Below are 25,560 nucleotides of genomic sequence, written 5' to 3' on the forward strand. Positions count from 1 at the left end.
GACCTTGCGTGAAAAAGTTGCGAATTTCATTTTGATTTTCCAGGATGGCGTCGTCGAACACAACGACTGAATTTTCACGACAATCGTCGAGTGGTTTTATTTCCGAGGCAAACGTTGCAATGTCCAGACAAGTTACCTTTTGAGATGCATTTACCTGGCTACCAGTACTGCGGACCGGGTACCAAACTCGAGAAAAAATTGGAGAGAGGAGACAAGAGTGTGAATCCGTTGGACGCCGCATGCAAAAATCACGACATCGCTTACAACACCACGCAGACGGATCTGGATGCACGTCACGAAGCAGACAGAAAGTTAGAGCACGCAGCTTTCGAAAGGTTCGTGAGCAGAGACGCATCGCTGGGTGAACGGGTCGCCGCACTGGGTACCACCATCGCCATGAACACGAAACAAAAATTGGGGGGTAGGGTATATAAATAACATAAAGTAAAAAATAATAATAATAACAACGTGTCTCGTATAACTGATTTGCCGCCCGAGCTACTATGTAAAATATTTAAACATGCAGTAAACAGAGATTGTGAGGATGTAGGGAAACTTGTAATCATGGCAAGAACAACGCCGGAATTTCACATCCCTTGTGAAATGGTTCTCAAGAACCATCTTCGGGAGATCGGCGGCCTGAGGTGCGGTGATCTCAACATTCTGCTTTCGGCTGCAGGGGAAAAATTAGACGAGAGGTTGGACGAACTGGACGAGGCGATGCAGGGAAGAAGACGGTACACAGTAGATTGGTACAAGTCTGAGCAGGAGAAGAAAAATATCATTACGCACATCATCGCGTTTTCCGAAGCACGGACTTTCTTCCTCTGTTAAAAAATAATAATATATATACGTGTCAAAAAAAAAAAACAACAACTTGAAGTTGGCAATAGAAATATTTTTTCCACACTTAGAGCACAGTTTGGTCGCACATATTCGCTTTCCCGGCACACAAGTACGACAGTGCTTTTGAAAATGTTTACTTGACACAGCAGTTTGGCACGTAGGGCAATTTTTTTTTCAGAACGCATAATGCAGAGATTTTTTGGGGGGTATGTTATTTAATACCTAATACTGTGCAATGCAAAATATAATTGTTCACTTTTTTTAACTATTTTCTATAACCTTACTTGGGTTTTTTTTTCCGCCAAATTATATGCTTCTAGTCTCGCTTGTCACCTAAACACTACAGCTCACAGGTTGGGAAAATCTGACATGAAAGCAGATAATACGCCTAAGTTTTATTTATATGTAATTTTCATGGGCGTACAATATTGTCAACAGTATCATATTTGAGCAGGTCGCTTGTCACCTAAACACTACAGCTTACAGGTTGGTAAAATCTGACATGAAAGCAGATAATATGCTTAAGTCTTATTTATATATAATTTTCACGGACGTACAATATTGTCAACAGTATCATATTTGAGCAGGTCGCTTGTCACCTAAACACTACAGCTTACAGGCTGGTAAAATCTAACATGAAAGCAAATAATATGCTTAAGTCTTATTTATATATAATTTTCACGGGCGTACAATATTGTTAAGAGCGTCAGTTTCCGTAGAGCTCTCTTTTTCCATCTTCCCTCTATACAGTGAAGCTGTAGAAGACACAATTAGCTAACCTAGCATACAACATACTTTCCTAATTAATATGGATATTGTCACACATTCCTCTTATTTTATACTGTTGTAAATAGAAAAAATTATGTACGGTAAATGTTTTGTACATTCAGCTAGATCGTATTACTACGCGAGGACGTTTAAAATATTTGGGTGTTGAAAAAGTTTAACCCTACTTTTTATTTCTATTGTTTGCTAATAGATGACGCTAATAGTACCCCCTCCCCTCCTCTCCCCCCCTCTTCTCCTCTGCTGTATGACAAATAGCACAAACATAAAAATCAAGATTTTGGAGAGCAAAACATAAAATTTGCATGCATCTGATGTCAAACCAGGAACTTTTATCTTTCAGGGGGTCAACATTATTTTTTTACTCAGTCGTCATATAACATGAACACACGCAAATATTCACATGTGCTTTTTATTATTTTGTGTTCGGTAAGTACAAGTATATTCTTACATAAATTATTGTTTAATTTAATAAATTGTAAACTCGGAGCCTGCTATACTAACACTCCTTCTGTCTATTGAAAGCGAATGTTGCGTGCATGCGGAAATAACACAGAAAAAAAAACAGATGGAAGCAATTTAAAATCAGTAGAGCAAGATTAGTATTACGAGAGCGTAAAAACATGTGCTTTCATTCAACTTCGAAAAATAAGAATAAATATGTGCATACAGAACACATATGCTTTCTTTTCACAGTTGTAAAATCATATAAATTGTACATGAAGTAAGTTACGGGAAGGCTCTCTCTTTTATGTTTGTGTATATGTTGTACAATTAGGTACAAGTATTGTACAATTAGGTACAAATTGTTGTACAATTATTTTCCCCAGTTGTCCAGTTGGAGTTGGGGGCACAACACTGGTACTATTTGTAATCACAGTGCTTACTCATGTATTTTGTTTAATATTTTATTTCAAATTCACTGTCAGAAACTAGTGTTGCCAGTTCCTGGATGTAGGTTTACCTACTCTGTTGGTTGTCACTGTCAAGCTTCCAGTATTCGTACAGCATAAAAAACCATAACCCCCCCCTCTCAAAATATATACATTGTATACGCCAAGATGCTCAATAGCCTAGCAACACATCATGAAAAAACATGCCAAGAGGACCCAGTGGGTTTATAAGTCAGTGCTGCCAACTCATATTTGAGCAGGTCGCTTGTCACCTAAACACTACAGCTCACAGGTTGGTAAAATCTGACATGAAAACAGATAATACGCTTAACTCTTCCCTCTCTTTCTCTCCTCTCTCTTTTTTTTGTAAAAAGCTGTAGGTGGGCTGTCGGTTGTTTAACTCTTCCCTCTCTCTCTCCTCTCTCTTTTTTTTGTAAAAAGCCATGGCAAAAATACCAGTAGGTTGGCAACCTTGCTTTAGGTTAGGTTAGACAAAAAAAAACTGTAGGTGGGCTGTCGGTTGTTTAACTCTTCCATCTCTCTCTCTCTCTCTCTCCTCTCTCTTTTTTTTGTAAAAAACCATGGCAAAAATACCAGTAGGTTGGCAACCTTGCTTTATGTACTGTAAGGCAAGCCTCAAGCAAGGTTGCCAGCTCCTTGCTTTAGGCTAGGTTAGACCTGGTTAGGTTAGGTTAGGTTAGGTTAGGTTAGGTTAGGGTGAGTGTTGGCAGCTGTCGGTTGTTTAACTCTTCCCTCTCTCTCTCCCCTCTCTCTTTTTTTTTGTAAAAAGCTATAGCAAAAATACCAGTAGGTTGGCAACCTTGCTTTATGCACTGTAAGGCAACCCTCAAGCAAGATTGCCAGCTCCTTGCTTTAGGCTAGGTTAGACCAAGCAAAAAAAAGCTGTAGGTGGGTGTTGGTAGCTGTCGGTTGTTTAACTCTTCCCTCTCTCTCTCCTCTCTCTTTTTTGTAAAAAGCTATGGCAAAAATACCAGTAGGTTGGCAACCTTGCTTTATGCACTGTAAGGCAAGTCTTAAGTAAAGTTGCCAGCTCCTTGCTTTAGGCTAGGTTAGACCTGGTTAGGTTAGGTTAGGTTAGGTTAGGTTAGGTTAGAGTAGGTTAGGTTAGGTTAGGTTAGAGTAGGTTAGGTTAGGTTAGGTTAGGTTAGGTTAGGTTAGAGTGGGTTAGGTTAGAGTAGGTTAGGTTAGGTTAGGTTAGGTTAGGTTAGGTTAGGGTGGGTTAGGTTAGGGCCGCATCCGAATCGGCAGCAGATGTCACCTAGAGCACCGTTCCATCCGGGGACTCAGCCAACCTCCGTTGTCCGAATTCGTGGCAGACGTGGAGTCAGAGGGGAGAGCAGAGGGGCGCGACAGATGCACGCTTGAACTCGCTGTGACCCTGTGCTTGGCAGCCATATTCTAACTTTCACATTGTACAAACAACATTTACTGATTAGAGGATGTAAAACTCAGTTATACTTTAACATTTTATCGATAATACTGAATATAGAAAAATTGTAAATAATAAAATAGCATGTTACATTTTTAATATGAGTAGTAAATAGGTAGAAATCATTGTCATGTTTGTTTGGCGTCTGCCTTCTGCTTCCGTACAATACGCCTGCGCCCCAGAGCGCGGTAGGTAAAATTCGGGCTGTCACCTGGTGGGAAAAATAACAACCGTACTACAAGAGGACATGTAGATTCGGACGACTTGGACGTGACTTCGACGGCACGCGAGAGCAACAGTAGAAAACAGGACGAAGCACTTGCCAATCCGGACACGGCCTAGGTTAGGTTAGGTTAGGTTAGGTTAGGTTAGGTTAGGTTAGGTTAGGTTAGGTTAGGTTAGGGTGGGTGTTGGCAGCTGTCGGTTGTTTAACTCTTCCCTCTCTCTCTCCTCTCTCTTTTTTGTAAAAAGCTATGGCAAAAATACCAGTAGGTTGGCAACCTTGCTTTATGCACTGTAAGACAAGTCTTAAGTAAAATTGCCAGCTCCTTGCTTTAGGCTAGGTTAGACCTGGTTAGGTTAGGTTAGGTTAGGTTAGGTTAGAGTAGGTTAGGTTAGGTTAGGTTAGGTTAGAGTAGGTTAGGTTAGGTTAGGTTAGGTTAGGTTAGGGTGGGTTAGGTTAGGTTAGGTTAGGTTAGGTTAGGTTAGGGTGGGTGTTGGCAGCTGTCGGTTGTTTAACTCTTCCCTCTCTCTCTCCTTTCTCTTTTTTGTAAAAAGCTATGGCAAAAATACCAGTAGGTTGGCAACCTTGCTTTATGCACTGTAAGGCAAGTCTTAAGTAAAATTGCCAGCTCCTTGCTTTAGGTTAGGTTAGACCAAAAAAAACTGTAGGTGGGTGTTGGCAGCTGTCGATTGTTTAACTCTTCCCTCTCTCTCTCCTCTCTCTTTTTTTTTGTAAAAAACTATGGCAAAAATACCAGTAGGTTGCCAATTTTGCTTTATGCACTGTAAGGCAAGCCTCAAGCAAGGTTGCCAGCTCCTTGCTTTAGGTTAGGTTAGACCAAGACAAAAACCTTGGTGATTTTTTTTCGAGTAGGTGTTGGCAACACTGCGAGCCCCGCTTCCGGTTGCAGAACTCTCAAGCAAGATTGCCAGCTCCTTGCTTTAGGTTAGGTTAGACCAAAAAAAAACCTTGGTGATTTTTTCGAGTAAGAAGTTGGCAACACTGCGAGCCCCCCTGAGCCCCACTTCCGGTTTTGTGAACTCTCAAGCAAAATTGCCAGCTCCTTGCTTTAGGTTAGGTTAGACCAAGAAAAACCTTGGTGATTTTTTTCGAATAAGCAGTTGGCAACACTGCCAGAAAATGGGGCTCATGCCTTACGAGACAAATCCATTAAGGCGAGCACACCACTTCAGCTCACCAATAGAGGGCGCAGAAACGGGCTGATTGGACTACTGATATTTATTTAAATGAAAAGGTAAAAAGAAAAATTCCAAATGATAAGAGAAACGATGAATATATTTTTTGTTTCCAGCCCGGAAGGTAGAATACAATATACACGAAACATTAGCGATTCAACCAGGATTTCTCTGCTCAAGTCCCAAAGGACATAAACAATCGATTCATCATCACACACTTCACACATGAATATGCAATATGAAAACTCAGTGGAATTTTTTCCTCTTTACCAACAATTTCACGAAATTAGATTGTAACCATGCATCGCACTGATTACTAAGTTCTATTTCCCGGCAACATCAAAGAGTTTCTTCTCTCGCTGCACCGGTGTAAAAAAAACGTTTCAAAAGGGGATTATAATAAACCCTCAATCATAAACCGGCCACTAACCGATGATATTCTTGCTAACGGACGAGTCTTGCAAATAACCATCGTATCATATTTTTCACTCAGACTTCCAAATTTAAATTTAATTTGAAAGTTAAAAAGAAACCATTACAAGAGTAAATTGCCCCTACGTTATCGTATGTGGAGAGTGTGGAGTATTTCATTTTACGTTAAATTGAGTTTCTGTATAATTATTTTTTGAAAAAAGAAAACATTGTTCAGTGTGTTTATTGAAAACTAATTAAAAACGGAGAATCATACTGAAGTGTATAGGAGTTATTTTCAGCGATCATTTGGATACTAGTATAACGCAATTAGGAAACTGAGGTTCTGGCGACGGTTTTCGTCCTCTGTCAAACTCTTTCCATATTTTTCTCAAGCACACACTCTTACTTGTAATTACTTTTTAATAATATTTAACGAAAATTGCTGTGACTGAAATGAAATTATAAGATATACACATACATATACAGAGGTTGTTCGCATTATATCCGACCATTTTTGATGGGTACTCAGCTTAACAGATACCGCGCCGCTACCACCGATCATGTTCTATTGGACCCCCAGCATTGTGGACTATCGCCCGGCATCGCAGTTTCCATTGCAGCAAGTTCCGCCGCAGGACAGGCATGGGAATTCTGTCCCACTCCTCTCTACAAGCGTTCCATAGACCATCCAGGGTGCGCGGGCGGCGATGTTGAAGACGTCGTTTCAACAGTCCAAATGCGCAAAAATCCATTGGACTGGCATCTGGGCTTTTTACAGGAATGTCTTCAAACGGAATGACACGAATTCCTAATTCCTCTGCCATTTCCTGATAAAAACGTAGTGATGTTCTGGCGGTATGACTCGAAGCCTTGTCCATATGGATCATCACCTGGTTCGCGTCCATTTCATACAATTGTTAGATGTCTCTCCGATACATAGGTGTCAGAATGGAGTCTTGGAAGTATCTGGTATTCACCTTCACGTTTTTGTCCACCTTGCGTATCATCAACTTACCCTCATATCCGAATCCCGTCACAACCATAAAACCACGAGGGAAACTTTCCCTGCACTGACGAACAAAGTTGCTGCGCCCCTTAGCACTACGGGTGACACTTTGCTTGCAGACTTTCTCCTGGTGGTTTTCGTGGGTGAATGTTTCGCAAGGAGAGCCTGTTGTGTGTAACGGGCCACAATAGCTTTCGCAGTAGTCACACCGAGTGTTAACCCATTCTCCTGACACTGTTTCACAATGCGTACGTATGAAAACTTAGCATGGAAAAGGGCCATTACGTAACCCTCCCAATACCTGTTGATTTTCGGCGCCATTTGATAACATTCACTACCAACACTCACGCACCTACAAGGTCAGACACAACACTGCTCCCGCCAGCAGACCCATAGTTCCAGCATGATACGCCAGGTGGCAGCACCGAATCGAAAATGGTCGGATATAAAGGGAACAACCTTACTGTATATACAGGGTGAGTCAGTCAAACGGGAAGATTTAAAAAAATATTAAAAAAATAGAGAGCAAATATTATTTATTTTTTCTCCTATCGTACAAATACTTCAGAAACAGAGCCAAAAAAGCAGTCAGAAACGCAAAATTTAAGCACTATAACGAAACGGTAAATATGAATGTAAAAAATGCTAAAAATTTATGGTCTAACCTCAGAAGCCAGGGACTTTTACCAAATAAAAAGAGTAATGCGCTCTCCTCAGATACATTTCGGCCGAATGCGGTAAACGAGTTCTTTTTTAAGCCGAGTGCACCCTCAGATGACAATGCAGTGGTGATTGATGAAACCAACACGTATCTTGAGCAACCTAACAATGACACGTTCTTTTTTACCCCAGTAAGTAGCGAACAAGTACGTAAGATTTTTAACAAAATGAAATCAAAAGCGTGCGGTTATGATGGCATAAACCTAACTATTTTACAGTATTGCATCCCCTTTTGTTTAGAAGCTCTTACGCACATTATTAATCTTTCCCTTTCCAAAGGTTGGTTCCCTCAAGAGTGGAAAAAATGCGAAGTAACACCTATACCTAAAAAATCCAACCCCACAGAAATAAAAGATCTACGACCTATTAGCATTCTATCCACAATGTCCAAAATACTTGAAAAAGTAATTTATGAACAAATACTTTCACATATTCAAGGTTTCCTACCACACTTTCAATCTGGTTTCAGAAAAATGCATAGTACTTGCACTGCGCTGGTAGATATCGTAGACAATGTAAGTAAAGGAATAGATGAAAATGAAGTTACACTTTTAGTCTTGTTGGACTATTCAAGAGCGTTCGACTCGATCAATCATGAATTGTTATTGGCCAAACTGTATCACTATGGCGTTACCGGAAACGCGTTAAATTGGTTTCGATCATATCTCGGCAACAGGAAACAACGTGTGAAATATCGGGAACCGGATGTCACATACTCTAAATGGTTAGTTGTTCAACAAGGCGTCCCTCAAGGAAGTATATTGGGTCCACTACTATACATGATTTACGTAGCTGATTTCGACCGCGCTGTCCAATATTGCCACTACCATCAGTATGCTGACGATTCGCAAATCTATATTCAGTGTAATACAGAAAACTACGATAATGCGATGACCAAACTTCAATTCGACCTGGATGCTATAACAAATTGGTCACGGAGGAACTCCCTTCAATTAAATCCAACAAAATCTTGCTTCATGACCATAGGAACTCATGGTACACTTAAGAAACTTCACAAAAACGCACCTTCTCCTCCAACTCTTGGCAGTATACCGCTATGCGAAGTGGATACAAGCAAAAACTTGGGGATTGTGTTCGATAGACACTTAAATTGGGAGCCACAAGTCGAATTTATTGTGAAAAACTGTATGGGGAAACTTAAATCTTTGTATCATTTAAAACATGCTCTGGACGCTAATGTTAAAGATCGTCTTATGCAATCACTCGTCCTATCCACATTAGACTATTGCGCTCCAGTGTACAGTAATATATCCCAGGGCTTAAACTATAAACTTCAAAAAATTCAGAATTGTTGTATACGTTTCATATTTAACCTAAACAGAAAGGAACATGTATCCCCCTATTTAAAGAAACTTTCTTGGCTAAACATTAACAATAGAAGAAAATACTTAACACTCACCTTGATGCACAAAATACTTAAGAGTGGCTCCCCAAAATACTTATCCGATAAGATCTGTTCTCGTAGAACATCAGCCGAACATAATATCCGCAACAAGCACAATCTAAAAATCCCCAAACATAAAACCGCCACATATAACAAGTCCATCATTGTTACAGGGATCAGGGAATGGAACAAACTGCCTGCACCATTGACTAACATTATTTGCCATCAAAGTTTTAAGAAAAATCTGAAGAACTTACTATTGTCCCAACAACTTAATTAACCTTCATATGCTAACAACTGCACCTGCACTTATACATCATATAATGCATACCTAACCTACCCCCCCTCCCCGCATACACATTGAACTACCGAAGACTTATTACTTATCTTTACTCAACAGTATATATACTAATCTATTCAATGTATTATTTTATCATTGTATAATCTTTATATTATCTTTATTGTATTATCATGATCATTATGTGTTTTTTTTTCTTTCTTTTGTTTTTATTCATTTATTGTATCTTTGACAAGGGTTGGTTGTAAGAACGGCCCATGAGGCCGAAACACGCCTGCTTAAATAAAGACCATTCTATTCTATTCTAAACATGAATTTACTGTACATGAGTGGAAATTACTAGTGTACCTGAAAAATGTTCATTTTTTTAATATGCTGTCAGTGAGATGTTGCACACTTTGTCGGAGTCTCAGAGTAAATCCGCCAATAACGCTTCGTAGAATCTCCAACTGAATGTTTTCTTACCGAATTCGCTCCTTCAAATCATCTCTGGTTCTTGGAGGGTTGTCCTTGAATACTTTGGATTTGAGGTAACCACAAAGAAAAAGTCAGGTCCGGCGTGTTTTTTCAATATCACCTCTTTTCTTTGTTGTGCTAGCAGTGGCTTCAAAAGTTCTCACCCAAAGGCAGATAGCGTTAGCTGAAGGCACGGGAGCACGCCGGGGTAACTGAACCTATAGACGGAAAGGGCGTTGAGTTCCTACAAAACTATACGAGTTTTTGTAATACGCCTTTACAGCAAACGCACGCTGCACACCCGACCTGTATATATAAGTATGTATGAAATATGTACAGTGTATTCCACGTAGATACATCGAGAACTAATTGATAATTTGAAGTATAAATAATGGTTTATTAACACACCTTTTTACATACCTTGATGTAGAAACTCTCCGAGTTTAGGAAAAAGGACAATGCAACTCGATGTGTGGGCCTTTAGTTGCCCTACAGACATCTAAACGGTATTCAATTAAGTTATTGGCTGAGGTAAATACTGTTGATTGATTGAGTTGGTGTTGTAAGCGCACTTTATGCACAGTAAAGTTAATCGGGACTGGACCTACAGTTTAAAGTGGGATAAGAACCACTATGTGCTTCCACCGGGTACCGAACCCGAGACCCCTTGATTACAAAACAACGACGGATAAATACTGTTGCTCTACTCTAGTGATTCGGATCCCAATTTAAACTGTAGGTCCAATCCCGATTAGCCTTACTGTGCATAAAGTGAACTTAAAACACCCACTCAAACCAAACCAAACTATACAGTGTAAAAACTTCATATTTGAAACTAGCGTTCTGATAGCATGAACCCTATGCGAGAAACTTTCTCATTCTTGTCACCCCAGCGCTAGAGAAACACACGCCACTGCAGGAAAATTCCTGCCCAGGGTAGCTCTGTAAATACACGCTAGCATCCTCTCTCGCTAGAAGGCAATTTCTTCTCCGGGCCTGTCGGGGAAATCCCCTTGTCGAGATCTCCGTTCATGCGGTGCGGCGAGAATGGACGGATCATTCCTTGCTTGACAGCCTGGAAGCTAGGCCACCCGTCAAACGACAGTGTTGTGTGGGTTGACAGACGTGCAGGATGGAGTCGGTAAGTTGAGCTCGCTGCTCGGGCTACCGTAGAGGAATTACCAAGGGGCATTTTCTCAAGGGTTAAGAACATGGGTGTCATTCATTGTTGCCCATAGGGAGGCCCCTTCGTTCTTTTATCTGTGTCCTTCTAGTCTTTATCTTTCTACATTTTTGCCTTCTTTTCTCAGTGTAGGCTGAATGTGCTTTTTTCTTATAATCCTTCTTGAAGATAATTTCATTTACCTCGTTTTCTCCAGAATTTTCTGTTTCGTTTCTCTTTTTCTTTCACTATGTCGCTCTCTTTCCCTATCTATCGTCCCTCTATACTTATTCCTCCCCTTCCCTCTCTTTTCATCTCCATCGCTTCATTTTTGTTCTCTATAGTTTATTTTATTTCCCTTTCTCTTCCTGCCTATATCTTAATATCGCCTTTACATCCTCATTTCGTTTCTTATTCTAACTCATCCAATTCTCTTATTTCCTTTCCTCTCCGTCTCTACCCGCTCATGTATTTTATTTCCATCTCCTCCTTTGTCTCTGTCTTAACTCTCTTTATACCTAATGATGACCCATAATAATGACGTCACGGTTCTCAATATAGGACACACATAAGTGATTTTAACCTCCTGGGGGAAAAATTATGTGGGAATATTAAACACAAGTAAGTTCATACAACGTTTCACTGGTTCGTAAAATCCACTGACCGTTATCCAGATATCTGAATAATATTGCTGACCAATAACTGAATATCTAGATTACGAGAATCCAGATATACAGCTGAAGAATACCTGGATAATTTGGTTGATGCCTACTCTAATATCCAAAATGGCAGGTACCCAGATAATACTATATCCTTGGCAAATATCCGGATATTCGAATTTATGGCATCAGAATGTCTATAATTCGGATATTGGGGTTTAAACGGTGACCCGTTAAGAGGACGCCCAAGAGTCAACCTCACTTCTACGCAGCACACCACGGTAGCTACGAACTTGTAGGCGAACGAGGCTCTGGCGCCTCTACTCTCAGCCAGTATAATCCTTTGTGGTGCTTCTGTGGTTTAATTCATACATGCTTATGATTCATTCATTCATACACTTCATATTATCACCATTTATCCCTATCGTCGCGATTGGTTAAAAGTGGCAGAAATGTGACGTTATATAAACAAACAAATCATTTGGATTATTAGAATAGCTATATATGAATCATGAATATCCAAATCATTTGAATTTATAGATATTAGCCAAATCAATTATGCTTATAGTCGGATTATCCAAGTAAAGGGTGCGTCACGGGAAAAGGAAGGATTTCAAATGAGAATCTCGAAGCAGGGAGAGGGAGTAGAGATGAAAGTAGGGTGTCATTGAACTCGCTCGTCAATGCCATTTTCGGCACGGTTCGGTTCGGCTCGGCTCGGCTAGGCTCGACACGGGTTGGCAGCAAAAGGAAATAGAGAGAGCGTGTGTGACATCAGCTGAAGCCAAAATAGCCTGCGGCGACCACCATGTTCGGTGGTACCACACACCAGTTGCGTCCATTTGTTAGCATCGAGCGAGAGAGAATTTCGTCAGGAAAAACAAGGCTGCTTGTTATGTTTATTTATTTTTAAATCATCAGAAACAATATATTTCTGCTCGGCAACATCCTGTCGAATTGAGGCTGAGTGAAAGCACAGTACGGCGAATCTTACACAAAGATCTGGAATTCCATCCGTACAAACTAGTGATCGAGCAGAAGTTACCCGAAGAAGATTATCCACAACGTTCATCCTTCGCCAGGAACATGCTCGCCATTTTCGCAAACATGAAGACGCCATCCTTATGATGAGTGCAGCTGACATTGCGTGTACTGCTGTCACCCCGTGCCAAGCCCAGCCTAGCCGATCCGAACCGTACCGAAAATGGCATGGCCGAGCAAGTGCAATGCCACTCTACTTTCATCTCTACTCCCTCTCCCTGCTTCGAGATTCTCATTTGAAAACCGTCCGTTTCCCGTGACGCACCCTTTATAATCAGAGGAATCAAAGCAGAGAGATGTCATTCATGTTTTCAATATCTCCATTTAAATAATTTGATATAACCGAGGAATTAATATCAAATTCTTTGCCGGTGAAATTCGAAAAAGTTTTACAATGCCAAAGAAAGGAAACTTGTTCTGTTATCTTTTGATACGTTGGGAGAGAGAATGAGTCTGTTATGATAAGATTCGCAGGGAGATACGAGCAGCTATGGGTTGGGGGGTGTCAATGTCTGTACACACCATGACCTTTCTCCCCTTGTTGGAAAAGCGAGACGCCCGCTCTACCTTTTACACGTCACAAGAAAAACGAACACTGAATATCCTAGAGGAAGAAAAAGGGAAGCAGCATCATCTCCTTATCTGAAACTGGAAACGACCAAAACAAAGGCGCAATGGGCTTCTCTTAGCCCCTCCCCTTTCTTCTCCCAAAACAATGACGCGTTTTCTGAAACACAACGGGAGGAGGAGGGTAAAAAGTCAAACGGTGCTTATTCGAAACTCAGAGCACGATGCTCAAATACAATGAGATATTCTGCCAGGATTTTGTTGAGGTCTGCAAAAAAAGTATTTCAATTCTCCTCGCCTGGCATCGAGGTATTGTGGAGAGGAGAAACTTAACAATGAGTGATGAGAGTTCATTCGGTTAGGGAGATGTCAGCTTTGTTTCATCATGCCTTCTTCCTCTTCCTTTGTTCTTGCATATCGGGTATTCTGACTTCAACGTGGCCACTGTTTCCAAGAGGATTTCGATCTCTCGAGACTCTTTTCCTCTATGTTTTCAAGACATGAATGAACATTAAACTTTGCCTATAAGGTAGGATAACCTACAGTGTATTTTTTTATGCTTATTACTATTTCCGCACTTTCTCTTCTGTTGCTTATGCGTCCTCTTTTTTCCTGTTGTTTACTAGAGGGTGTTGCACAAGTATGAAAACTTCTATGAAACCAAATATGGATGCTGTAAGGAAAATAAAATAAAGACACATGATACAGGGGAGGGGGTAGTCGGATAGGGTATGTAGCACTTGAAGTATTTCATCACGGCTTAAACTTCAGTTGTTTTTAAATGGAAATGTGTGTACGTGACGTATTAAAAAGTAGAATAAATTAAAGAAAAACACATTGCCATGCTCGCCTTTCCATTTAGAAAACTGAAGTTAAATCCAATACGGTCGTATAATACACTAAGCGTTATCCAGATATCTGGATAATAGGCTTAACGAATAAGTGAATATATAGATTACGAGTATGCAGATATACAGCTGACAAATATCTGAAATGATAAGTATCTAGATAATACAGTACGATTGGCAAATATCCGGACTCGATTTTCATATATACTAACTAACTCCCTAGCCTTCTTAAACTCGAAGGTTCATGGCTGCAGCAACACAGGCCTTCCATCTTTCCCTATCTTGAGCAAGTTATATATACTCTTTTCCATCCCTACCGATTTCCCTTAGGTCCTTCTCAACGTTGTCCCTCCATCTTCGTCTTGGTCTTCCTACAGGTCTCTTACCATCAGGTTTCCCAACAAAAATCCTGTAAACTCCTCTTTCCTCTCCCATTCGTGCCACGTGACCTGCCCACCTAAGTCTTCTTGATTTAATTATTCTAATAATATCTGGACATGAATACAAATTATGTAGTTCTAAATTATGTAACCTTCTCCACTCACCTGTCTCCTCATCCCTTTTAAGTTCAAAGATTTTCCTAAGGATCTTATTTTCAAATACTCTCAATTTATGTTCCTCTTTCAATGTAAGGGACCAAGTTTCACATCCATATAATACTACAGGCAAAATTACTGTTTTGTATATTTTAACTTATAGTTTCTTACATATTAAACGAGAAGATAAAATATTATGAAGAGAGAAGTAACGTGCATTTCCTGAATTAAGCCTACTTTTTATTTCCTCTTTAATATAATTTTCATTTGTTAATATTACTCCTAAGTATTTGAATTTGGAAACTGGTTCAAACGAGTTGTTATCAATAATTAGATTTTGATTATTACCTAACACTTGGTTTCGGTCTGTAAGCATATATTTAGTTTTCTCTTTGTTAACTTCCAAACCTATCTCTTTAGCAGTTTTGAAAAATATTTTAGCATTATTCTTAATTGTATTCACATCATCCCCCAGTAAGTCTACATCATCTGCATATGCTAACAACTGAGTCACACCATTTAATTTTAGTCCTTCTTTAGTTTCTTTTGCCTTCCTAACAGCATATTCTAAGGCGAAATTAAAGTACAATGGAGATAATGCATCTCCTTATTTTAACCCATCATGAATTGTAAATTTGTCAGACATATTAATACCCACACGAATTTTACTTTCTGTTTCACTGGTGCATATTTTTATAATACTAACAAGCTTCTTAGGTACTCCAAACTCTACTAATATATTATATAATTTATCTCTTTTGACCGAATCATATGCTTTTTTGAAATCAATGAATAGCTGATGGACATTTTGATTATATTCCCACTTTTTTTCAAGTGTCTGTCTGATGTGAAAAATTTTCATATATACGGCAACAGAATTTCCATCATTCGGATTATTGGGGTGTGAAGGGTGACCTTTCAAGCAAACACCCAAGAGTAAATTTTACTTCCACGTAGTTCACCATAGTAACGGCAATCTTGCAGACGCAAGAGACTTCGGCGCCTGGACACTAAGCCAGTATAATCCTTTGCGATTTGTCATTATATTCTACCCGGTTTCATCCTTTTCCGGTATCATGTTGTATTCGTGTTTCACCATCCGTATTTGTTTGAAATAGAAGTTTACATACTTAGAGACCACCCTGTTCTATATCTCTACCTCTATGTTATTCTTATTACTATGAGTACATACTTATTCTGTTCCTTACTACTAAACATCTGCTCATATTGAGTTCCTTACCTCTATTCTTATTTTATTCGCAATGCTATGCCAACGATCTCATTCTCTCGCTGCTGTGCATCAGCTATTATTTTTTTTGCATGTTACTGCACGTATGCTTCTTTTTTCTAGCTTATTTCTTTCCCTCCACTTTTCATTTATTTCACTTTGCTCCCGCTTTTATTTCAACGCCCATTACTCTCTGTTCCTATTTTTATTTCAGTGCTCATTACTTTGCTCCCGCATTTATTCAAGAGTTTACTACTTTCCTTATTACGGGTTACTTTGTTCCCGCTTTTATTTTAGCGATTTTAATTTTGTTCTCGCTTTCATTCCAATGTTATTACTTTACTGTGGTTTTTATGTAAGCGCTTATTGCTTTGTTCCATCCTTTACTTGAGCGCTCCTGACGTTGTTCTCATTTCTAGTATTTAAGCGCTTGCTGCTTTGTTCCCGATTTTATTTCAGAGCTTATTACTTCATTCTCACTTTTATTTCAGCGCTTATTACTTTACTCTCGCTTTCATTTCAGTGCTTATTACCTTTCACTTCAGCGCTTATTATATTTATCTTGCTTCTATTTCAGCGCTTACTATCTTTCTCTCAGTATTATTTCAGTGCTTATTATCTTTCTCTTTTATTTCAGTGTTTTTTTACTTTACTCTCGCTTTTACTACCCTTGCTTTTAATTTAGTCTTTATTACTTTCCTTTCTCTTTCATTTCAGCGCTTGTTACTTTACTTTTGTTTTTATTTCAGCGCTTATTACTTTACTTTTGTTTCTATTTCAGCGTTTACTACTTTACTTTATTTTATTTCAGTGCTTTTTACTTTACTCTCGCTTTTATTTCAGCGCTTATTACTTTACTTTTGTTTCTATTTCAGCGTTTATTACTTTACTTTATTTTATTTCAGTGCTTTTTACTTTACTCTCGCTTTTATTTCAGCGCTTATTACTTTACTTTTGTTTCTATTTCAGCGTTTATTACTTTACTTTATTTTATTTCAGTGCTTTTTACTTTACTCTCGCTTTTATTTCAGCGCTTATTACTTTACTTTTGTTTTTATTTCAGCGCTTATTACTTTACTTTATTTTATTTCAGTGCTGTTTACTTTACTCTCGCTTTCATTTCAGCGCTTATTACTTTCCTTTTGCTTTCATTTAAGGGGGCCCTCCCCGATGGCGCAGTGGTAGCGTCGTCGCCTTGTAATCAAGGGGTTCCAGGTTCGATACACGGTGGAGGCACATAGTGGTTCGGATCCCACTTTAACTGTAGGTCCAGTCCCGATTAGCCTTACTGTGCATAAAGTGAACTTAAAACACCAACTCAAACAAACAAACAAGCTTTTATTTCAGCGCTTAATAATCCTTCATAACCTTTCTGGGCTCTGATATACACGGTTGGACAAACGCTTAAAGTAGACGGCAACGGACATTCAACACTAGCGAGCATCCTTCGTCGTAAGGGGGAGTCTTCAAGAGGTAAACAAAGACGAACGAATAAGAAGAAACATTGCTTGTCCAGAGAAGAGAGGAGAAACGGAATGGCTCACAAGGAAGCCGGCCAACACACACAAAAAAGGATAAAGTTTACAAAACGTTGCAGAGTAGCGGCTCGTGCGTTGGGGGGAGAAAGGGGCATTGGCTCTCCTCCAACGCCGCGGAGGAAGCTGGCCAGGGTCTCTGTCTTAAAATGACGTACTGCTGCGGTTTGACCATTCGTTTGGAACTTCTGAAAGGGGATGTTGTGAACGGTAAATTGCCCCTAGGAATTATGGGCGCCCGGCAAATTTCATAGTGTTGCATTTGGGCCACCGGGAAACTTTCGCAGGTAAACTTGCTCCGTTGGCATTAAAGGGGATTTCCGCTTGGCTCGAGAAATAACTTTGGGCGTGGCCGAGGAATGTACGTGCGTCTCCGCGCGTATGGTTCGGCGTCGCCTCCACAATGCTATTTATTACCCGCCGTAAGACCTGAAGTTGTGTTTATTTTGTAAAATAGTTTGCAAATGTTTTGCAAACACAGTGACTGGCCGACATAAAATTCATGTAAAATTCTAGGTTTCCATCAGGAATTTTCCAAAACTTTAAAGTTTTCACGTAATATAAATTGTTGTAATAAAAACTAGTTCGCACTTGTACGTAATAAAGACTTTGTACACCACGGACCAAAAACTATGTAGCCTTCATGCAACATGGTCGAAATAAACTAAGGTCGGCTACTGTTTACAATGGAAGAACGTATTATACGCAAGCGAAATTAAGTTAAAATTATGTCGAAGGTTGAGAGGAACGTTCACATCCGCTGGGTGGTATAAATTCCTCTGTATCCCGATAGAGGTCAGTCAATATCAATACTGTGGTTAAGAGACAGACTTTCCGATAGAAGTCCGTCTGAATGCTGCCGTTAAAGTCGCGCTGTGGAGGCGTGCGTCACCGTGACTTTTGCCTCACCCTATACATACATTATAAGATAAAAGGTGAACGGTTATCTTATTGTAAACCTATTGAACTACAAAATCGTTAGCTAACACTTAAAGGGGTCTCGAAAAAGCACCACGAAGAAGAATTTTGGAACTTTCCTGTTAGACAAAAACTTTAAATTGTTATCCAAATATGCATAGGTCTGTTTTTGCAGAAAGAACCAACCAGTCATGCTAAGTATAAAAATTCAATCGCCACGTCATGCAGGGAGGGTTTCGTATGCTTCCGTTGAGGATCCAACTCTTACGTAATGATTCCGAAGTCTCATGATGACGGATTCTTAAGTTAATCTTCTCAAAGCGGTGGGCTGTGTCTGCCTGGGTTGCCGTTAGTGTCAAGTTTGTTTGTCAACGAGTACAGGGCTCGTATACATTCCACTTCTTCTCGCTCCCTAGTAGCGACGCCACAGAATTTTCTTCGGAAAGTCAATGGTGGACGAAATGTCTTTCCCTTTCCCTTTCTTTTGCTTGAAATTTTCTATCTTCCTTTCTATGTTTCTTGTTTTTCTTTTCCACTCTGTCCTTTCTGGTTTTCGATCTCTCTATTTCTTCCTATTTTCTCCTTTTCTTTCATTTTTCTGTTCTCTTTCTCTCTTACTTTCTTTCTCCGTTTCTATAGTTTAATTCCTTTTCTCTTTTTTATATATTCTACTATTTTTCTTCTGTTTCTCTTTTCCTTTCTTCCTCTTTAGTTAGGAGGATTTTTCCTCACATACAAGAAGTGCACAAAATGGCCACATGTGTCCATAAGCACCCAAAAAATTTAACTCCTATATCTATTCCCTTCTTCCTCTCTTTCCCTGGTTATTTCTTTCTGTCTTCCTCCGCTTCTTTATTTTTGTCTCTTTTCTCCCTCTTTCTGTTTCTTCCTGTTATTTCTCTTTCTTCATCTGTTTCTTTCATTCTTTCTATTATTCCTTCTCCCTTCCTTCATTTGTTATATTCTGTCTTTTATTCTTTATTCTTCTGTCTTACTCCCTGTCACTTCGTGTTGTTCCCCCTCTTTCTTTCCTTCTCTTTATCCCTCTGCGTATCTGTGAATCAGTGATTCTTAAAATTTTCTTCGTATGCTGTTGGATTGGGGAGGAGGGTGAGCTAGAGCCCTCCCTTCGGCTACGCTTCTCGACTTTTTCGCCCCTCTAGTGAAACGGACGCCGCGACAAGGTGCCAACAAATGTCACAAACCTGTGCCACGCTACGGGAGGGTCAAAATGACGAATGACAGTCACGCGTCGGGTCAGAACCGGGTCGTAATCACAAACCCCTTATCCGCCATTACGGATCCGCATCACGTTCCGGCGTCCTGCATGAAAGGTAAACTCCGTTCCATGTCCGTTCCTCCCATTTTTCCGCCCGTTCCTAAAGAGGAAGATTACATTTGATATATAGAGATGATGCGAGTCGCATAACCAACAACTTGTTTACATCATAAAGTTCAGTTCGTCCTTGCAGGGGTTGAACTTGAGGGCGGAGGGGACGGGGTTTGCGCGCTCGAATACGTTTTGTCAGACGTGCACGTCAGCGTAGGTCGCGCGGTCGGAAATCTGACACCGGTCATTATTAAAAGCTTGATTTAACAAGCTGGTCATAACCGTATGGTAATGAGGACATAGGAAGAGGGGCTTTTGTGTTTCGGCATTATTATATTTCACTCTCGTCACTGTCATATGTCCGTGTCATCTGCTCCCTTCAGCTCATAAAATTTGCTTGATGGGGACGTTGCCAGTCAATTTAACAAGTTGTAGTACACCGCCCTACAGATCGTAGCAGAAAGGTTGGCAGTAGGGTAGAAAAGCCCATTGCGAACGATTTCCGAGAGAAATGAGTGTGAAAAGTCTATCTTCCATGTCATCTGAAGGGAGGCGTAAAACTACTACGCCATGAAATGATTACGTAGACCAGAACTCGAACACAGATTTTCTGGTATCCAATGCCACTGCTCTACCAACCGAACCAGTCCTGCCTTCGCCTGCACTTCCAGGCAAAACGGTAAAGGTAAACAAATAGGCAAAGGTAGCACCGTGCCGTGAAGGCACATTTAGGGGATGTGGGAATAGAGCCCCACACATTCTCGATATCTGCCATTTTGGAGGAAATGTGATCCGCACCACGTTCCGGGGCCAGCTTTACCCCCCAGCGTTGCCCCCACGGTACCCATTGATTGGAGGGTGGGTGAGCACCGGAGCTGCTTTATGCGGGGACTAATGCGAGAAAAATCCGATCCTGCAATCGAACCCTGGTCTCCCGCATGGAAGCCAGACGCTTTACTGACTAGACCACTTAGGCAAAATAGATGAAGCAAAAATCAGGCAAAACCAGGATTGGTCCTGTAGCTTGATCTGTAGAGCCCGGTGTGCCAGAAACGCGGGTTTCATTCCTGGCGAGCCTGAACTTCTCGATTAAATTTCCACGTAATACATCTTTGTGTATGCTAAATTATAAGTCAATTAAATCATATTTAAAACCAGTGTCGGCGATTAGGGGGCGAGTCACCTTTGTCCCCGCACTATGCTAAATTTTATCTACAAAGGGAAATATACTGTCTTTGCCCCCCAGTTTTGGCACCTTGCCTTGGGTTTTGGAACCCATTCGCCGCCACTGTTTAGAACACTAATTTAATATAAACGTCCTTGTTGATGTCTTATTCTTACCTATCACATTGCCAACAGGATTTTAATACCAAAGGGCGTGAATTCGTAGAATTACTGATTTCTTCAAGAGATCGGTCCCAGTGGTGATGCCGCACAACAATTGTTAATAAACAATATTGCATGATAATACCTACTAATGATTACGCTATATACATACATATATGTTTATATGTAGAAGATCATTTCTTCCCAAACCAGGAGGCTTTATTCTGGGGTAAGGGGAACGAAGATTACCCTGGCTCTCTTAAGTATCGCAACTGTTCGGAAAAACAACTTTTGATCACACCATCAATCTTGGCTAAAATACCGACTTGCCTTAGGGAATTGGAATTTCTGGGGGAGAATAAGACTTGGCCAGAGTTGTTAGGTTTCGGCCTACTATCCTCGTCTAGGTGACGACATTGGCAGAAACGATAAAATCTTCCAAAACATTAATATCATATTGCATTGGTAACTACACGACCAAGCGGTGGAATAGATCAGACCTATTGGCTTATAAGAAGTCCATGGTGTTCACCAGTAGCTTCCAATGGCTGCCAAAACTGCGGGCGGGGAGAACAGTTTACTTTCTAAGCTTAGCATTACGAAGCCATAGTGCGGGGCAAAAGTGACAAAAAGTAGGGGGAAAGCAACTGCCCCCCCCACGCGCCGCGTAATCGCCGCCACTGGTGGTGATGCTAAAGGAGAGTCAGGAGCATCATCCCAAGAATAGTAGCTACCCCCGTTTTTTCGAAAAAATTACAATCAATATATAATAATATCATCATTTTGACAATATTGTGTATTAACCTTTTTGTGTATCCTCAGTCCCCCCTTACCCCCGCTTTGTGTTGATTCATTTGATGTTATAAGTCCACTTTATGCACACAAAGGCTATTCGGGACTAAACTTACAGTTTAAAGTTGGATCCGAACCACTGTGTGCCTCCACCGGTTTACTATCCTTGCCCGTCCTACCTCCCCGCATTATATTTCTTTCGAGGGTCGCTAATACTAGTCCGACAATGAATATTTCCTAAGTAGTACAGGTGTCCGGGTTCTAAATAATCAAATGGGGCTCGAATCATCATTTGGGGCTCAGTGTTGCCAAACGTCTTACTCGAAAAAATCACCAAGGTTTTTGGGGTAACCTAACCTAAAGCATGGAGCTGGCAACCTTTTTCTCGCCCGAAAGTAAAGCTCGGTGGGGCTCGCCTTGATGGTTTGCTCTTGTAAGGCATAAACCCCCCCCTATTTTCTCACAGTGTTGCCAACATCTTACTCGAAAAAAATCACCAAGGTTTTTGGGGTAACCTAACCTAAAGCATGGAGCTGGCAACTTTTTTCTCGCCCGAAAGTAAAGCTCGGTGGGGCTCGCCTTGATGGTTTGCTCTTGTAAGGCATAAACCCCCCCCCTATTTTCTCACAGTGTTGCCAACATCTTACTCGAAAAAAATCACCAAGGTTTTTTTGTCTAACCTAACCTAAAGCAAGGAGCTGGCAACCTTGCTTGAGGCTTGCCTTACAGTACAGGTGGCCCGGTTCTAAGCTATTATTTGAGGCTTGAATTATTATTTGAGGCTTGTCGTAGCCTTTTATGATGTATATTTTAAGGACACAGAGTTGGCAACACTGTGGGGGCTTACTGTAGCCTTTTATGAGGGGGGTCTATTGCTCTCTGTTTACATCTGGCAACACTACCGTAGATTTTTTGACAGTGTTGTTAAACCTACTGGGTTTTTTTTCACTGTAAATTTTTATCAAAGGACCTGAGGGGCCCACGTATTTTTTATGTCAAGACTCGTCGGTGTTGCCAACTCACTCTACAAAAATTCTACTATATGATCTTTCACAGGCTAAGCTAACCTACAAATAGGAGTTGGCAGCACTGACTTATAAACCTATTGGGTTCTCTTGGCATGTTTTTTTCATGATGTGTTGCTAGGCTATTGAGCATCTTGGCGTATACAATGTATATCCTATCCGCGACGGAGACCGTGGACCTGGGCACTATGGGAGAACTTTTAGGTTTCGAGAACAACCACCCAAAACTCGAAGCTGGCATCAAGCACGTAGCAACCAACATTCCTAAATTCACCTAACCTAACCTAACCTAACCTAACCTAACCTAACCTAACCTAACACATAACCTAATCTAACCTAACCTAACCTAACACATAACCTAACCTAACCTAACCTAACCTAACACATAACCTAACCTAACCTAACCTAACATAACCTAACCTAACCTAACCTAACACATAACCTAACCTAACCTAACCTAACCTAACCTACTGGGTTCTCTTGGCATGTTTTTTCATGATGTGTTGCTAGGCTATTAAGCATCTTGGCGTATACAATGTATATATTTTGAGAGGGGGGGTTCTGGTTTTTATGCTGTACGAATACTGGAAGCTTGACAGTGACAACCAACAGAGTAAATAAACCTACATCCAAAAACTGGCAACACTAGTTTCTGACAGTGAATTTGAAATAAAATATTAAACAAAATACATGAGTAAGCACTGTGATTACAAATAGTACCAGTGTTATGCCCCCAACTCCAACTGGACAACTGGGGAAAATAATTGTACAACAATTTGTACCTAATTGTACAATACTTGTACCTAATTGTACAACATATACACAGACATAAAAGAGAGAGCCTTCCCGTAACTTACTTCATGTACAATTTATATGATTTTACAACTGTGAAAAGAAAGCATATGTGTTCTGTATGCACATATTTATTCTTATTTTTCGAAGTTGAATGAAAGCACATGTTTTTACGCTCTCGTAATACTAACCTTGCTCCACTGATTTTAAATTGCTTCCATCCGCTTTTTTTTTTCTGTGTTATTTCCGCATGCACGCAACATTCGCTTTCAATAGACAGAAGGAGTGTTAGTATAGCAGGCTTCGAGTTTACAATTTATTAAATTAAACAATAATTTATGTAAGAATATACTTGTACTTACCGAACACAAAATAATAAAAGCACATGTGAATATTTGCGTGTGTTCATGTTATATGACGACTGAGTAAAAAAATAACATTGACTCCCCGAAAGATAAAAGTTCCTAGTTCGACATCAGATGCATGCAAATTTTATGTTTTGCTTTCCAAAATCTTGATTTTTATGTTTGTGCTATTTGTCATACAGCAGAGGAGGAGGAGGGAGAGGGAGGGGAGGGGGTACTATTAGCGCCATCTATTAGCAAACAATAGAAATAAAAAGTAAGTCAAACTTTTTCAACACCCAAAAATTTTAAACGTCCTTGCGTAGTAATACGATCTAGCTGAAGATGTTTAAAAGAGTACTCTTAGTCGACGAAGCTAATTGCTAGGGCCCTTATATTACTAAAATATCCTTTAATTTGCATATTTCTCATACCGCCATATGTTGTTCTATTTGACTTCTTCCAAAAAAATGCTAATTAGCGAGAGTTAATTAAGCAAGGCAAGTAAAAGAAGCAAAATAGAACAACATATGGCGGCGTGAAAATATGTAAAAAATTCGATTCAGAGGTGGATCGAATTAAAGTTGGGGGATATTTTGCATTTTTTCCCTATAATGTACAAAACATTTACCGTACATAATCTTTTCCATTTACAACAGTATAAAATAAGAGGAATGTGTGACAATATCCATATTAATTAGGAAAGTATGTTGTATGCTAGGTTAGCTAATTGTGTCTTCTACAGCTTCACTGTATAGAGGGAAGATGGAAAAAGAGAGCTCTACGGAAACTGACGCTCTTAACAATATTGTACGTCCGTGAAAATTACATATAAATAAGACTTAAGCGTATTATCTGCTTTCATGTCAGATTTTACCAACCTGTGAGCTGTAGTGTTTAGGTGACAAGCGACCTGGTCAAATATGATACTGTTGACAATATTGTACGTCCGTGAAAATTACATATAAATAAGACTTAAGCGTATTATCTGCTTTCATGTCAGATTTTACCAACCTGTGAGCTGTAGTGTTTAGGTGACAAGCGACCTGCTCAAATATGATACTGTTGACAATATTGTACGCCCGTGAAAATTACATATAAATAAGACTTAAGCGTATTATCTGCTTTCATGTCAGATTTTACCAACCTGTGAGCTGTAGTGTTTAGGTGACAAGCGACCTGCTCAAATATGATACTGTTGACAATATTGTACGCCCGTGAAAATTACATATAAATAAGACTTAAGCGTATTATCTGCTTTCATGTCAGATTTTACCAACCTGTGAGCTGTAGTGTTTAGGTGACAAGCGACCTGCTCAAATATGATACTGTTGACAATATTGTACGCCCGTGAAAATTATATATAAATAAGACTTAAGCGTATTATCTGCTTTCATGTCAGATTTTCCCAACCTGTGAGCTGTAGTGTTTAGGTGACAAGCGACCTGCTCAAATATGATACTGTTGACAATATTGTACGCCCGTGAAAATTATATATAAATAAGACTTAAGCGTATTATCTGCTTTCATGTCAGATTTTCCCAACCTGTGAGCTGTAGTGTTTAGGTGACAAGCGACCTGCTCAAATATGATACTGTTGACAATATTGTACGCCCGTGAAAATTATATATAAATAAGACTTAAGCGTATTATCTGCTTTCATGTCAGATTTTGCCAACCTGTGAGCTGTAGTGTTTAGGTGACAAGCGACCTGCTCAAATATGATACTGTTGACAATATTGTACGCCCGTGAAAATTATATAT

General features: G+C 39.9%; 1 protein-coding gene across 1 annotated transcript in view; it reads right to left on the reverse strand.

The window, feature by feature from the left end:
- The window catches only part of dpr8 (defective proboscis extension response 8), a 541,693-nt gene that overhangs the window by 234,369 nt on the left and 281,764 nt on the right, over nt 1–25,560 (reverse strand). The window lies entirely within an intron of this gene.

This window comes from Lepisma saccharinum, chromosome 3, assembly GCF_977018435.1.
Source record: "Lepisma saccharinum chromosome 3, izLepSacc3.1, whole genome shotgun sequence".
In the NCBI taxonomy this organism is placed as follows: Eukaryota; Metazoa; Arthropoda; class Insecta; order Zygentoma; family Lepismatidae; genus Lepisma; species Lepisma saccharinum.